General features: G+C 41.0%; 1 long non-coding RNA gene across 1 annotated transcript; it reads left to right on the forward strand.

Moving 5' to 3' along the window:
- The first annotated feature begins 11,697 nt into the window (after positions 1-11,697).
- On the forward strand, positions 11,698-14,149 carry LOC140466523 (uncharacterized). The gene is made up of 3 exons (XR_011955222.1): positions 11,698-11,751; positions 12,923-13,067; positions 14,083-14,149. It is a non-coding gene; the product is annotated as an uncharacterized lncRNA (long non-coding RNA).
- The last annotated feature ends 1,067 nt before the right edge of the window (positions 14,150-15,216 follow it).

Consider the following 15,216-nt stretch of genomic DNA (forward strand, 5'->3'; position numbering starts at 1 on the left):
ATGTACTACTTAACCTCTAGCTCCAATTCTTTCAAGCTCGGTCCTTCATGCAGACACCTCCATTTGGCACTGGCATGGCCGACTGGTAAGTATTTATTGCAATGGCACGTTTTTCATGCAATTCGTCGACATGCAGCAGCGAATTAGTGTGAGCGGCAGTCGATTGAACCATTGTACTTGCGCAAATTTTATTGAACTTAGATTTAAAAGTTCCGTTAATCTTTTTCACCATGCCACATGTCTGGGAATGATATACACATCTAAATTTCGGCTTGATCCACAAAGTCTGCAGCATCCATTTCACCACTCTTTGTATAAAGTCAGACCCATTGTCTGAGTTGATCTCTGACGCTATGAGAAACTTTAGAATAACTTCATTCGTTAAAAAACTCACTAATGTGGCTGTCCCTGAGTCTTTAGATGGAGTTGCCTCTACCCATCTATTAAACCTGTCGATTGCAACAAACATATATCTTTTTCCTCTCAACGTCTTTGTCATGTCCACATAGTCAATCACCACATGTTTAAATGGTCCTTCGAAACACAGGTATGTGACTTTTCGTGGTTGAGATCCCGTTTTTAACATTATTCTGAGCGCATACCTCACATTGTGAAAGGATGTAATCCGCTGTCTTATTCTTAGTCCGAATGTGGTAGCACTGCGTCCTGCCTGTCCCCACTTCCAGGGTCCTGTCAGGAATGGGTTGCTCAGCATTAATCGCTGAGCGGACATCTGAGGTAGGTTCTGCCCCGATTGGGCATGCTGGTACTAACCGACCTCTTCCAGGTTGACACATATGGTATAGTGTTCAGGAGGTCTCACGACATAATTGCTGTTTACTTTTACTTTGCATCGTGGTTCATTCCAGTTCTCTTGGGAAAACGTGGTTCTTCTCAATTATTTTTACTTTAGTCATTTACTACCAAATTGCCAGCATTCAATTTTAATCAGGATCAATAATACTAACGATGAAGTAGTCTTAGATAAAAGAAGGGGAGGTGTGGCCTTGTTAGCCAAGGTCAGGTGGCTGAAAGAACTTTTGAAGAGGACTCGTCGACTGAAGTAGTGTGGGCTAAGGTTAGAGGAGAGGTCACACTGCCTGGAGATTTTTATCGGCCTCCACAGAGTTCCATGGCAACATTATGCTGTCCAGGAGAGAAAGGAACAGGAAGATTTTAACTTCCCCAATATTGACTGCAAATGCTATAATCTAGTTTGTCAGATAGATCAGTTTTTGTGCAATGTGGACAGGAAGTTTTCCTGACGCTTGTCGAAGGAGCGACAAAAAGGGAGACCACATTGGATTTGTTCTTAGTAAATGAAGCATGGCAGGTGTTTGATTTGGTTGTAGATGATCACTAAGGAGAGAGTGACTATAATTCAGTTACGTTTTGTTTAGCGATGGAAAGTGATTGGAACATGCCACAGGTCAAGAGTTATCGATGGGGCAAGGGCAATTATGATGCGATTAGGCAAGAATTAGAATGCATAGAATCGGTCGCAAAATGCAGGGAATTCAGACAATGGAATTGTGGAGCTGGTTTAAGGCATAGATGTTGCATGTCCTTGATCGGTATGTCCATGTGAGGCAGGGAGGCAGTGATAAGGTAAGGGAACCGTGGTTTACTACAGAAATTGCATCTTTTGTTAAGCAGGAGAAGGACGCTTATGTGTTCATGAGGCAAGATGGTTTAGATGAGGTGATGGAGAATGACAGATCAGCCAGGAAGAATTTAAAGAGAGACTTAAGAAGAGAAACGAGAGGTCACGAGCAGTGTTTAGCAAATAGAATACAGAAGAACCTTAAAGCTTTCTGTAGGTATGTGAGGAATAAAAGGATGACTTGGGTAGTAATAGGGAATGTCAAAGACAGAAATGGGAAGTTGAAAGTGGACCCGATGGAAATCGAGAGGTCGTAAACGAACATTTCTCATCGATTTTTACTCAGGAAAAGTAGAATATTGCAGAAGAGAAGAATGACGTTCGAGATATTAGATTGGAAATGACTGACGTTAGTTACACGTAGTTGGTATCAAGTCTAGAAGGAGTGAAAGTAGTCAAGTTCCCTGGGCCGATTGGGACATTTACGACGATTCTCAGTGAAGCAAGGGAGGAGATAGCAGAGCCTTTGGCTTTGAGATTTGAGTCGTCATTTTTCAGAGGTTTAGTACCAGTGGACTGTAGGATTGCAAATTCTGTGCCCTTGTTCAAGAAGGGCATTGGAGATGACCCAGGTAATTATAGACCAGTGAACCTTACTTCTGTACGAGGAATGGTTTTCGAAAGGATTATAACAGATATAAATTATAATCATCTCGCAAGCAACAATTTGATTTCAATTAGTTAACATGGTTTCATCAAGGAAAGGTCGAGTCTCACAAACCTCACTGAGATTTTTTGAGAAGGTGACCAAGCATGTAGATGAGGGTAGGGCAGTTGACGTGGTATACATGGACTTCAATAAAGCCTGTGATAAGGTTCCATATGGTAGGCTGTTGGAGAAAATGTAGAGGCATGAAATTGAGGGTGATTCAGCATGTTGGATTAGAAACTGCGTTTCTGAAAGAAGGCAGTGAGTGACGGTTGATGGCAAATACTTTGCCTTGTGTCCAGTTACTACTGGTGTGGCCACAAGGATATGTTTTGGGACCACTGATGTTTGTTTTTTTTTAATGACTTGGTCGCACACATAGGTTTGAAGGATTATTAAAACTGCAGATAATACAAAAGGCGGTCGAGCAGTGGACAGTTTGGAAGAATGTTACAAGTTGCAGCAGGACTTCGATAAACTGCACAATTGGGCAGAGGGGTGGCAAATGGACGTCAATGCAGCTAAAAGTGAAGTGATGCACTTTGGAAAGAATAACAGGAAGACAGAGTACGGGGTCAATGGAAAGATTAGTGTTAGTGTGGATGTACAGAGGGATCTTGGAGTCCATACACAGAGATCCCTGAAAGTTGCCAACTGGGTTGAGAGTGCATTTAAGAAGGCACAAGGTGTGTTAGGTTTCATTGGTAGAGGGATTGAGTTCTGAAGCCGGAATAGCATGCTGCAACTCAACAAAACGCTGGTGCGGCCACACTTGGAATATTGTGTACTGTTCTGGTCACTACATTTCGGGAAGGATGTGGAAGCATTTGAAATGGTGCAGAGGGCATTTACCAGGATGTTGTCTTTTCTGGAGGGAAGTTCTTATGAGCAAAGGCTGAGAGAATTTGGTCTGTGCTCATTGGAAAGAATAAGGCTAAGAGGGGATTTGAGATAGACATACAAGATGATCAGAGGATTCGATAGTGTAAACAGTGGAAGTCTTCATCAGAGGATGATGACATCAGCTTGTAGAAGAGCGGCATAAGTACAAATTAAGGGGTAAGAAAGATGTCAAAGGCAGGTTCTTTACTCAGGGAGAATTAAGGGCGGGGAATGTCCTACCTGCCAATGTAGGCAACTCAGCCAGATTCGGGAGATTGAAATAATCCTTGGATAAGCACATGGATAATGATGGGATAGTATAGGGGGACGAGCTGAGAATAGTTCACAGGTCCGCGGATCATCGATGGCTGAAGGGACTGTTTTGTGCTGTATTGTTCTTTGTTCTGTTTTATATGTTCTATTGTCCCTTCTAACAGGTGGCTATGCTCTGCTCTGTGTAAATGTTATTTCTGGTATGGATCGATTCGCATCCATTGAAAGCTTGATTTATCTCTGATAAAAGACATATTTATTTCTTATATGTGGTGGATTTTCCATACGTCCGCGAAAGTACGCTCGAGATGCTTCTGCTATGGCTCGATGCATTTCTGATGCGTGCTCTGTGTTGCTGTTGATTTCTCTCGTGGCTGCAGTAGCCAAATCTAAAACACCTTCTTTCCTTTCATTGGCACATATTACCCTTGTTTCTCATTTTCGTTATTGTTTTGAGCTCTGGAAGCAGCCATTATGACTGAATATAATATGTGGCATTTTGCCCTCTCCCAAATTGCAAGAATACCTATCTCAGTGATACATGCCATTCCTTTATGCTGGTGCCTGTAGGAAGAGAGACAGCCACTGCAAGAATCTCTGAGCAGCGACGTGTCAGAAGACTTGAATATGCGAAAGGTTTTTGCACTTATTTATTTTTCAAAGAGAATTACAAATTTCACAGAATATTATAATGGATAAAATCGGGTGATTGTAGTTTGTCATCTATAGTTCGACATTTCTACGCATTGCTGCCCAGTGCTCCTCACCCTCGAGATTAAACTGACAAAAGGTGATATATTTAGATAAGCTGGCACCATCTGGTGCTCTGGTTGTCTGGACAGCACTGCCAGTTCTCTGAAACGTTGACGCCACTCCTTTCAGCGAGATGGTCCACAAAGAAATTCAGTTTTATTCGAGAGAAGCCAAGTGTCAGGTTTTCCTTTTTCAAAATCGCTCCTGACTACATACACCAATTAACTTCCAAATGACAGCCCTCTTGGGGACTTGGACTACAATATGAGAAACAGAGATTCGATTATTGATGCTGTCCTTCGCATGTATCCCAGTTTTCTGATGATTGGGCCATAAACAGTGCATGAGAAGATTGGGAGGATGGCAGAAGCGATTTGGAACCTTCGGCTCAAACACAAATTACAGTTACTTCTTTGAGAAAATGGAGTTAGAAAACTAACTCACCCTCTGTTCTGTAATCACTGGTAAGGCTCAGGACTTTGCTGAAAAATGATATGATTCATTGCAACAAAATGCTGACACTGTCAGAGGAATAATCACAACAGTAAACGTCCCACTAATATAGATACTGATGCCCAAACAGGCTCAGAGCTCACTAAGGCATTGATTCAAAGAGAGGCCTGGAAACTTGCAAAAGTCTTGGCATTATGGAATTATCTAAAACTGTTAGATATTCTAATATTTACAGAAATACTGACAGTAATGCATATTCTGACTGTAACTAATACCCTAACGTTAATAGAGATTTTTACACAGGTAGCAACAGTCTGAGTTAAGCTCCTTGTTTAAATTTTAAATTAATTATGCAAAATATGTAGCAGTCAACAACTAACTGTTGCATTGACATTTTCAACGTCTCAACAAATGAAGTTGTACATGCCTTCCAATCAGCAATCTCATTCTGCACAGACCATTTGAATATATCTTCTCCTTACATCGCTGTTCTAACTCTGACAAGACTCAGGTAGTCTCCGTGCATGTAACACTCGTTTGATAGAGACTGATTTCTCTCACTGAGGCTCCATTGCTGGTCAGTCTTTCCTGTAAGGGTAAACCTGGAGAAGGATTGATTGGTCAACCAGTATTTGGGATCCAAGGAGGTGAAGAATGTAGGTGCTTGCTTTTTGGCTTTTTGAATCTAAGTTGCTCAACCGCAAACACATCTTATTCTGGGCAAATGCACAGCATTTGGCCGATTGTTTTGTATAGTTGGGGGTTGTAAGTACACATTTAAATTGTTTTCGGTGTTCTGAGGTCGCCTGTCTCATCCTGCATTACAGGCAGAAAGTTCTAGATTCCGATTAGCGTCGGGCTTAACAAATAAAAAGATTTATGGTTCTCAGATCGCCTTGTAGCGTTCGACCCCAGTCGTAAACTTTTGACCATTTCGTTATTGATCTCTCTTTCAAAACAAAACTTCGTTGGTGTGAAATCTATCTTTGCACTTTCTAATTTTAAACATCTTATTTGCAACTGCCCTATGCGCCAACTTCCCCACTTTAGTGCCTGCCCACGAAAGTCTTGGATGGGTGGCATGCTTTTCGGAGGTCTACCAATCATTATGTAGTATGTTTGTCTGCCCAGGTTCAACAAGTCACACTTATTCTGTTTGAATTTTATATGTAATGATAAAGCCCTTCTGACAAATCTCTATGTCCCATTGTGATCTCAAGTTATTCTCCTCATTACTTACCACCGCATAAAAAGTTCCATCATCCGAAACCTTACTTAACAACTTTTAGACATCTAAGTAGAAGTTGATTACATATAGCAGACAGAACAGGAACACTGACATTGATCTCGACAGGACTACCATGGAGACAGATGAATGAAGGAGTCAGAAATTGATGGGAATCAAATAGTTTGGATTCTTCTCCATTGACCTGATGACCTCAGGCTTTTGACAGTATAGAACTCATGTCTAAGAGCACAGACACCTCTATTTTGAGTGTAACTTTCGGTGCTTTCTGGTGGGTCGGTCACGTGAATGTGAAATTGCTAGAAATTTAAATTCAGTGCCAAAGACATGATTTTGAACGTATATTTCAGTGAACTTCCTCCTACTTATAAAGTCTGAGATGCAGTGTGTTCCATTAAATTTCTCCCTCCTCATTTCCTGATCAAATGTCTGGTCATTCCAGTCAAGAGACGAATGAACTGCCAATGCAGGAATTCAAATTAGACAGTCAGGAGGCTGGACGAACACAGCAAGCCAGGCAGCATCAGGAGGGGGAGAAGTCGACATTTCGAGTTCAGCATTGTTCAGGACTGGGTGTCGTATGGGGTTGCTGCAGCTGAAGGGGTAGAAAGGGTCAGAGTGGTGAAGTGAGGATACATGATGGAAGGTAACGTGTGTGACCTGTTTAGTCAATGGGATGAGTGAATCCAGTTGTTGACAGGGAAAAGTGGCAGTCAGGAGTAGGGGTTGGGAAGGGAGTCGGGAGATTGGGAGTGAGGTTACTTGGAATTGTCAAACTCAGTGTTGAATATTCCGATCTGTCGAGTGCTTAAACTTAAGATAAAGTGTTGATTCTCCAATTGACGCTGCGGTTTGTTTTGGCATGGAATAGGGCAAAGATGGGCATGTTGGAAAGTCAAAGGCTGGGGAATTGAAATGGGCAGAGACTGGGCAGTTGGGATGTCTGCTTCGGACCATCCTGTGAAATTCAGTAAGCTGTTCCATAAGTTTAGACTCTGTCTCCCCGATGTCGAAGGGACCTCATTGTGAGCTTCTGATGCATTACCCTTAGTTGGAAGAGAAGCAGAATATTTTTTGTCTCATCTGGAAGGTGTGTTTGGAGCCCTAGAGGGAGGTGATGTAGGTGGCATACTTGTATTTGTTTTAATTTTCCTGGTTGCAGGGCACGTTACCTGAGGGTTCAGCGGGGAAGAGAAGGTGCAGTGAAAGAAGGAATGATGGAGGGAACGGGCCTTGCAGAAACCTGATGGGGGTGGGGACAGGAAGGTGTTCCTGGCTGTGATGTTTGTTTTGGGTTTGTGGTTGTGTTTGAGGATAATGCATTGCAGGCGGAGACTGGTGGGGTGGTAGGACGACATAGGACACTCTTTTCTTATCGTGGATGGAATGAGTGTGTTCAGAGTGGTGGTAACGGAAAGGAGGTGGTGCGGTGGAGGGCTATATGGATATTCAAAACAGGTCGACACCTGGGATGCTTGCGATTGGGATATGTCTGCATCCAAGCAGATGCAAAGGATTTGGAGCAATTGTGAGATTGGGATGGAATTATTGCAGGATACGGGGTGGAATGAGGTACAGTGCAGGTAGTTATGGGTGTCTATAGTAGACGTCCGTTTGAATTCTGTCACTGGAGATGGAAATGGGGTGGTCGAGGAAGTGGTAGGAGGGCTGTGAGAATGATCAAGTGAATTTCATAGCGGTGTGGAAGTTGTGGGTGAAGTCGATGTTCGGGTCCAGGTCACCCTGAGTGTAAGAGGCTGTATCGATGCAGCCATCGATGTAACCATGAAAAAGATCGGGTACAATACCTGTGAAAATGCTGAAGCGGGAATATTCGATATGACCGGCAAATAGACAGGCATAGCTGGGATGTATCCAGGTACCCATGACTGGGTACCTATCACAGTCAAGATCAGGTACAATGTTTCCATAACAAACGACGTAATTGAATTTCTGACTTGCACCAGGGCCTGTGTGCTGTAACATTATCCAGAATGTACTAATTGGATACATTCATGCAAATTAGAAACTGCAGAATGAACGAGCTTTGAGAAACAAGGAAATAAATAGACACTCTGGACCGTTGTGAAACAAATGACGTGTAGTTATTTTTATGCAAATCTAAAGTTACCTAACTGATGGACTGCCGTTGTTTCGTAGTGTGAAAAGGTCGCTGAGCACGGTCTTTATAAGAAAATAATGAAATAGTCAGAGATTATGCGACAACTGTAGCAGGTTTACTAATTCTTCTTTTTTTCAGTTGTCAAAACTGGCAGAAGTAGATTTATGTGGAATGGCAAAAGGAAGAAAGTCGATCTTCGTTGATGGAGGAGCTCAGGATTTTCCTACATTCTTGCTCTGTAAATATTGGATTTACTTTTCTTATCTTGTCAGAATATTGAGAGAACGAGAACAATTGACTATTGATATGGAATTCAGAACCAAGGGATTTTACAAAACACATTCAAGAACACATTCGAGTAAAATACAGGAAAGTGAAAGATCTCGTAGATTGTCTATTTGTTCAGAACGTCTAAAATTGTGGAACTCCTGAACAGAAGGCAAAAATGAACACACTGATGTCTTGGCACTGAGTAACACTGTGAATGCAATGCGCTGTGAAACGGTCATTTTATTTCAATCAAATTTCATTATGTCACCAACAAAGAATTATTGGAAGGTTAAATTGCACTTCAGGGGTGGAGTGTAGAGGACCCAGGCTACATTGAAAGCGCACTTCCTGAACTTGGGGTGACCCGAATACTGACCCACAGTCTTAAACTAAAACTGTCGCGAAATCTAATAGAGACTGTGAATGTATACAGACCAGGATCAGACAGTGAAATTGATGTACATCCTGAAATGAATAGATTCACTTAAACTAATGTTCGTTCTTAATCTAATAAGAAATTTGAAAAAGAATCTGCCTGATATTGTTAATGAAACTGTTGTTGAAACTAACAAATCTCCTACATTTAATAAATACTGTTAAACCGACAGAGTCACTGACACATTTCTTGAAACTAACGCAGGTCCCAAAACAGAAAATAAGACAGAAGCTGAAAGTAATGAAAATCTTGTAAAGTTGCACTTCATGAATGTGATACAGACGCTAAAATTGAAACACTGAAAACAATAACCACTCTGAAAGCAGGGAAACGAAAGAAGGTCGATGTCTATTGATCAGGGAGATCAGAATTTAATGATTGTCATGTTCCGTAAATACTGGGAATTGGTGTATTTTTGATGGATAATATTGAGAGAAATTGTGATTTGATATGTTATTCAGAAACAAAGGACTGCATAAAACACATGCGGCCAGAAATGCAAATAAAATGCAAATAAATGCAGAGAGTGAATGAGCTGCTGGAGAAGCTGCTTTTTCAGAACATGTAAGGGAGTGAAACTCCAGAAAAGTAGGCAAATTCCAATACACGGACTGCTCTGCATTGTGTACCAATGGAAACACAAAGCTTCGTTTAGTTCTGATTTTATTTAAATGCAGACTTACTGTGTACTAAACGAAGAGATTTTGTAATTCCAAGTTGTACTTTAGACGTGGAGTGGTTCGAGGAGTGAGGCTAAACTGACAGCACATTACCTGACCGTATTCTAAAGTAATACTCATCACTCGTCAGGAAGCAATGCAGATGAGACGAAAACAGACAGTGAAATTGATATAGACTATGAAATTGACATATACCCTGAAAGTAATGCAGATCCTTAAACGAATGCTAAACCTGAATCGCATACGGTGCCTGAAATTAATGAATAGCCTTAATCAAAAACAAAATCTGAAACTGATATCGACCTTGGAATTATTACGGATTGACACTATTTTTAAAAAAAAACTGAACCTGATACTTCTATTGAATCGAATAGCGACTGGAAATTGCAACGTAAGTGACGCAGGTCTCGAAACTAATACACATCCTAAAACAGAAACTTATTCAAAAATTGAAGGTGATGGAAACCCTGCAATAATTCGGTCCATGAAAGTAATGCAGACCATATAACTGAAACTGATACATACGTTGAAAACAATAAACACTCTGAAAGCCTTGTATGGAAAACAGACGGTGAAACTGCTATGGTACTTGAATCAAACTTAGACTTTAAACGATAAAACAACCCCTTTCGCTGATGCACATTTTAATCAATTACACATCCAAATGCAGACACTGAAACACATACAGACCAGAAAGTAATATGTCTCTGAATCTAATACATGTTCAGACACTATTATCGACCCTTTAAAAATATTACAGACCCTAAACCTGACACAGACTCAGAATTAATTCCTGCTCTGAAAATTGATACAAAGCCTAAAGACAATGCAGTCTTTTCAACGAAAGCACAACTTGCACTTAATATAAACTGCAAAAATGATAACGACCCTACTACAGACAGGCGCTAAAACTTACAGAGTCTGAGTTGAGGACAAAGCCTGAAATTTATACCATCCTGAAATTAATATATATCCGGGTAGTAATGTATTTTCTGAACATTTGAACGGTCTTGAAGTGGACAGGCTCTCTGTCACTATTTTACATCTTGACACCATTAGTGGTGTTAAGCTTATGCAGACGTTTTCACTTTTTGAGAACGTAATCGAATTAGAGCATCCGATATTGATGAAGAACATGTCAGAGTTTACTGGTGAACATGGAACTAAAAGTCATGTTGTCTTGTACGACGTCTTAGATTCAGCTTGCAGTGTTTGTCAGCCTTGTCGGGCCCCAAGTATCCCAAACGCAGCAAGTACTCAAGTCTGCTGCCCTATGTACTGGACGTTGCAAGTGCCTGATTAGCGGCCATGCAAATTCAGGAAGTCTGGACGGTGCCAGCAACAGCATGGTCATGTACTCTGCCAATTCTAATATTCCTGCATCATTTGTGTGAGGGTGTGGATGTGTGGCTGTAGTCAAATGAAGGGAACATAAGGACCAAGTACAACCAAACAACACATTCCAACGCCAGGAAAGATGTGTCATTGTTCTCTTTCTGTATGCTATTTCATGGAAAATATTTAATTTGCATTGAAGTTGCCACACATTAAATCATTGATTTTGCAGCCAACCAGCACTTTGTTCAGAGTCTTGTGACGATGTGGTGTGAGTTGTTGTGCAACTGGCACAGTGCATAGCAGAGGTTTGATGGGACCAAAAAGGTAGCAGCTAAACTGGAATACCCCGCAGGGAAACTGACTTCAAAAGAGACAGGTAAGTGGAATGAACTAAAGGAAGACGCTAACAAGCTCATAAAGCTGTCACTTATACTCACTTGTTTCGGTGATGGGAGAACTGCTTATCCTCTACCGATTGAAGTCTTTCCAATTGGAGTTGTTCTCAAAGATTACCAAGTAATGATACAGTAAAAGGAGCTGGTTCATTGTTTAGAACATAGCATTCAAGTCAGTTGAGGTTCTGGTAATTGTGATGTTCGGACTACAATTACCTTGCAGTAACTGTTACTGGTACACATGAGTTGGAAGTTGTAAGGACGTGCACAGATAGATGCTCTCATGTGAGAGAGGTGCTTCTAATTCTCTTGATGATAATAATGATGAAGAGAGTTCGATCGCACCCTGTCTGTGGTGGTTCCGGTGGAACACAGATGTACATCTCATTTTTACTGCAGTTGCCCCAGTGAATGGAACATGGTTTGAAGCCACACAGTCATAGTAATTCGTATTCAACGACGACCAATCTTTATTTTTTTCTCCCATGATGTCGCTTCTTATTGACACTTTCTAATGGTAATTCTTTGTTCCTATTTACAGATTATCACACAGTGGCATGAGGACTCTACTGCTGATTCTCGGTTTGATGTGTAAGTTTCTGAATACTCATTCAAACTTCACCCTGTTTAATTGTTTTAATCATGCATAAACATTACCCATGGTGCATTTGTGAATTTTTAAAAATAGCTGTTGTATTTACAGTGCTTATAGGAGATAATCTTACGGAAACAAAAACTATTATGTAATATACTGAATGGGCACTACTCTGTGAAATTGTCTCCCTTGTTATTAACTATTAGCATAAAATTTATGATTAATTCGGGAAGAGCACTATAGGATCCATTACACTACACTAGACTCCAACAAAATGCTTTAGGAGAAGAGGAAGCCAACAGGCACGTCGTGACTCTGCTGTGTCTCAGAAGGTGTCCTTTGCCACGAATCAATTTTCTGCAATCAGTTCATAACCCTTCACCTCCACCCTTCACCTCACCTGTTCTGATACGCATCCAATTCCATCTCATAGAGCGGATTGCCGCTGTCTACATTAGGCAAAAGTTCCTGATAACAATAGCTGCGGAGAACAATGTATCTGCATTTCAGAATATCATTAATTGATCTTATAAAGGTTTAGAAAATTCAGAGGGGCATGGAGAGGATAAATTGACAAAGTCTTTTTTCCTGGGTTGGGGGAGTCCACAACGAGAGAGCAGAGGTTTAGGGTGAGAAGGGGAAGTTATAAAAGCGACCTAAGTGGTGGTACGTGTACGTAAATAGCAGCCAGAGGAAGTAGTGGAGGCTGGTACAATTGCAAAATTTAAAAAGCATTTGGAAGTGTATATGAATAGGAATGATTTGGGGGAATATGTGCTGGGAAATGGGACTAGATTGGGTTGGGGTAACTGGTCGACATCGACGGGTTGGACTAAATGGTCTGTTTCCGTGCTGTAATTTCTATGACTCAATGACTCAAGCAACTGGTTTCTTGTTTTCAATATTTTTGTCAATACGATCACTTTGTCTCGTAATCGATACTGTCAAAAACCACTCGTGACTTTCAATGTTTTTTTGTTCAAAACTTCACTCAACCACTACTTCACAAATGACTACAATTGAAATTTCAGTCGTTCCAGATTACTGTGTCACTCGTCCCTGCTAATATCAATTATAGTTTTGATGCTTCTGGCAGCTCATGTCGCTATGTAAAATTCACTGTTCTTTACAACATAATATTAATCGGTTTTTTTTTGTGACCCTCAGTCCCAGACTGCAAAATCGCCGATCCATGTGTGAACCACACAGTCTTGGACCCGACCAGGAGGAACATTGAATTGGGTGTAAAAGAATGCTTACACCGAGATGAGTGTGGCAAAAATCTCCAACAGGGATGGTACAGGTTTAGTAGGTAAAGAGTGAACTTTCTTGGAACATTAGTATAATTGTAAAAGGCGGGGTGATGGCTCAGTGTTTGCACTGTCAATGGTTTCATTGTCCTAGGGACCAGTGTAAAGCTATGAGAGAATTAGTGGGAGTTAAACAAAAACATCTGTAATTCCGGAATACTAAACATATCTCCCTCGTTGTTGAAACTGAAAACATCATGTTTCGCAAAGAGAGAAACATAAATGTATTTTAGGGAAAGACCTGTGATTTTTTTTATAAAATTAGAAGCAAACTCGTTCATAATCATGTGTAACTCTGTTTTAAACATTTATCACACCACAATTGAAATGCAGCACACATTTCCTGTCTCCATAGCCATCAGTTAATTTGCAGAAAGAGCACGGTCCACAGTTTGGTGCTCCACATTAGGAGCACAACATTTTGTTTTGGTCTTGATGTTCTTCTGCTTGTGCAAACGAGGGACACCTACTCTGGTATTCACGTCCTTCCATTAATTTACACCAAGAGAACTGTGTTCTCTTTCAAAGTGATCCAACCAAGCATGAATGAGACAATCGCTGTGAGGGTTAATCATGAATCTAATGGAGAATTCTGAACAGACTCCTCGATCAAGGGAATGATTTGAATGTTCAGCTCACGACCACAAGGACGGGTATTGTCTTCAACTTTGGTTACGTGTTTAATGGAATAAAGCTCGTAAAACAATTGAGGATAAACCAGGATAGATTAATGTTGATGAGAGGATATCGATAGGTTGAAAGTTCGTGTATGTGTAAATAATTGAAAAAAAAACAGTGGAAAGAGTGTCCACTTTCTATGCAGTAAATCCTCTGTACAATCTTGCAAATACCTGAACCTGAGCCAAGGGCTAACAGTATATATTCGGGCTGGAGGGAAATATTTCATTCAGAGTGTATGTTTTCGAAAGGGGCACGGTTTTTGGAAACTCGGGCATTTTACCAGTCAGGTAATACATGTGATCAGATCAGGAGCTGACTTTGTAATTTTTATTTCAGTTCTGGTGAATGGATGATTCCAGAGAATGCTATCCCAATTGATCACTGCTGCACAAGGAGTACAGGCTGGTTAAATGGTATAACCAACTATTCATCTACCATATTTAATTCTACATTATGCACTGTTCATTTCAACATTTAATCATTTCCCATTGAAACAAAATGAATTGCAGGTCGACATCCTTTCGTGAGTGAAGGGGAGGTAACCAGGACGATCTGTTTTAATTGGAATAATAATAACTGCTCCTCCAGCCAAGACATTATCATCAAGAAATGTTCCACTTTCTTTGTGTATGAGTTGAAGCCGACACAATTCTGTAATGCTGGATATTGTGCAGGTACGTCATAAGTAATTTACCACCCACAGTGTGGTTCTGAGATTTCACGCGATTTCTTTAGAATGTTACAAGATCCCCTTATTCGGTAATGAGAAAGCAAAAATGAGATGAGATATTATGTGGTACTGTTCCTAATTTCTGGAAAACATAATGTGCTCTCCATGCCGCTCACTCTCTACCTCCATGGGAGCGTACAGATTACAGAGGAGACCAAGTGTCCGGTTGTGAGTTTGCTCGCGGAGCTGGTGGGTCTACAGCCACTTGAACCAGAGGGCTATATCTATACTGGGTGGAACATCTGCTGGTGCTATTCGGTGGGGTTAAACTAACTCACCAGGAGAATGGGAACCTCAGGTGTCGTTCCAATGCACAGAAGGATGAGAGTAGGGAGGACATGGACAGGATTTCATGTTCACAGAAATGGGCTGGCAGGTAGCAAACTGGTTGGAAGTGGGTCTTCTTCAAAGCAAGAAGTATTCGAAATAAGGTAGGTGAGCTTGCAGCATGGATAGTTACCTGGGACTTCAATGCTGTGGCTATTTGTGGATAGAGCAGGGGGACGAATGGATGTTGTAGATTCCAGGGTTTAGATCTTCCATTCAGAACAGGGAAGGATGTAAAATAGGGTGTGTGGGAAGTGTGGCCTTGTTAGTCAAGACAAGTACAATGGTGTTTGAAAGAACTTCTAACGAGGACTCGTCTATTGGGATAGCATGGGGTGTGGTGATAAAAAAGAGAGGAGAGGTCACACTGCTGGGAGGTTTTGTATAGGCCTCCGCAGATTTCCTGGGATTAT

This window comes from Chiloscyllium punctatum, chromosome 43, assembly GCF_047496795.1.
Source record: "Chiloscyllium punctatum isolate Juve2018m chromosome 43, sChiPun1.3, whole genome shotgun sequence".
NCBI lineage: Eukaryota > Metazoa > Chordata > Chondrichthyes > Orectolobiformes > Hemiscylliidae > Chiloscyllium > Chiloscyllium punctatum.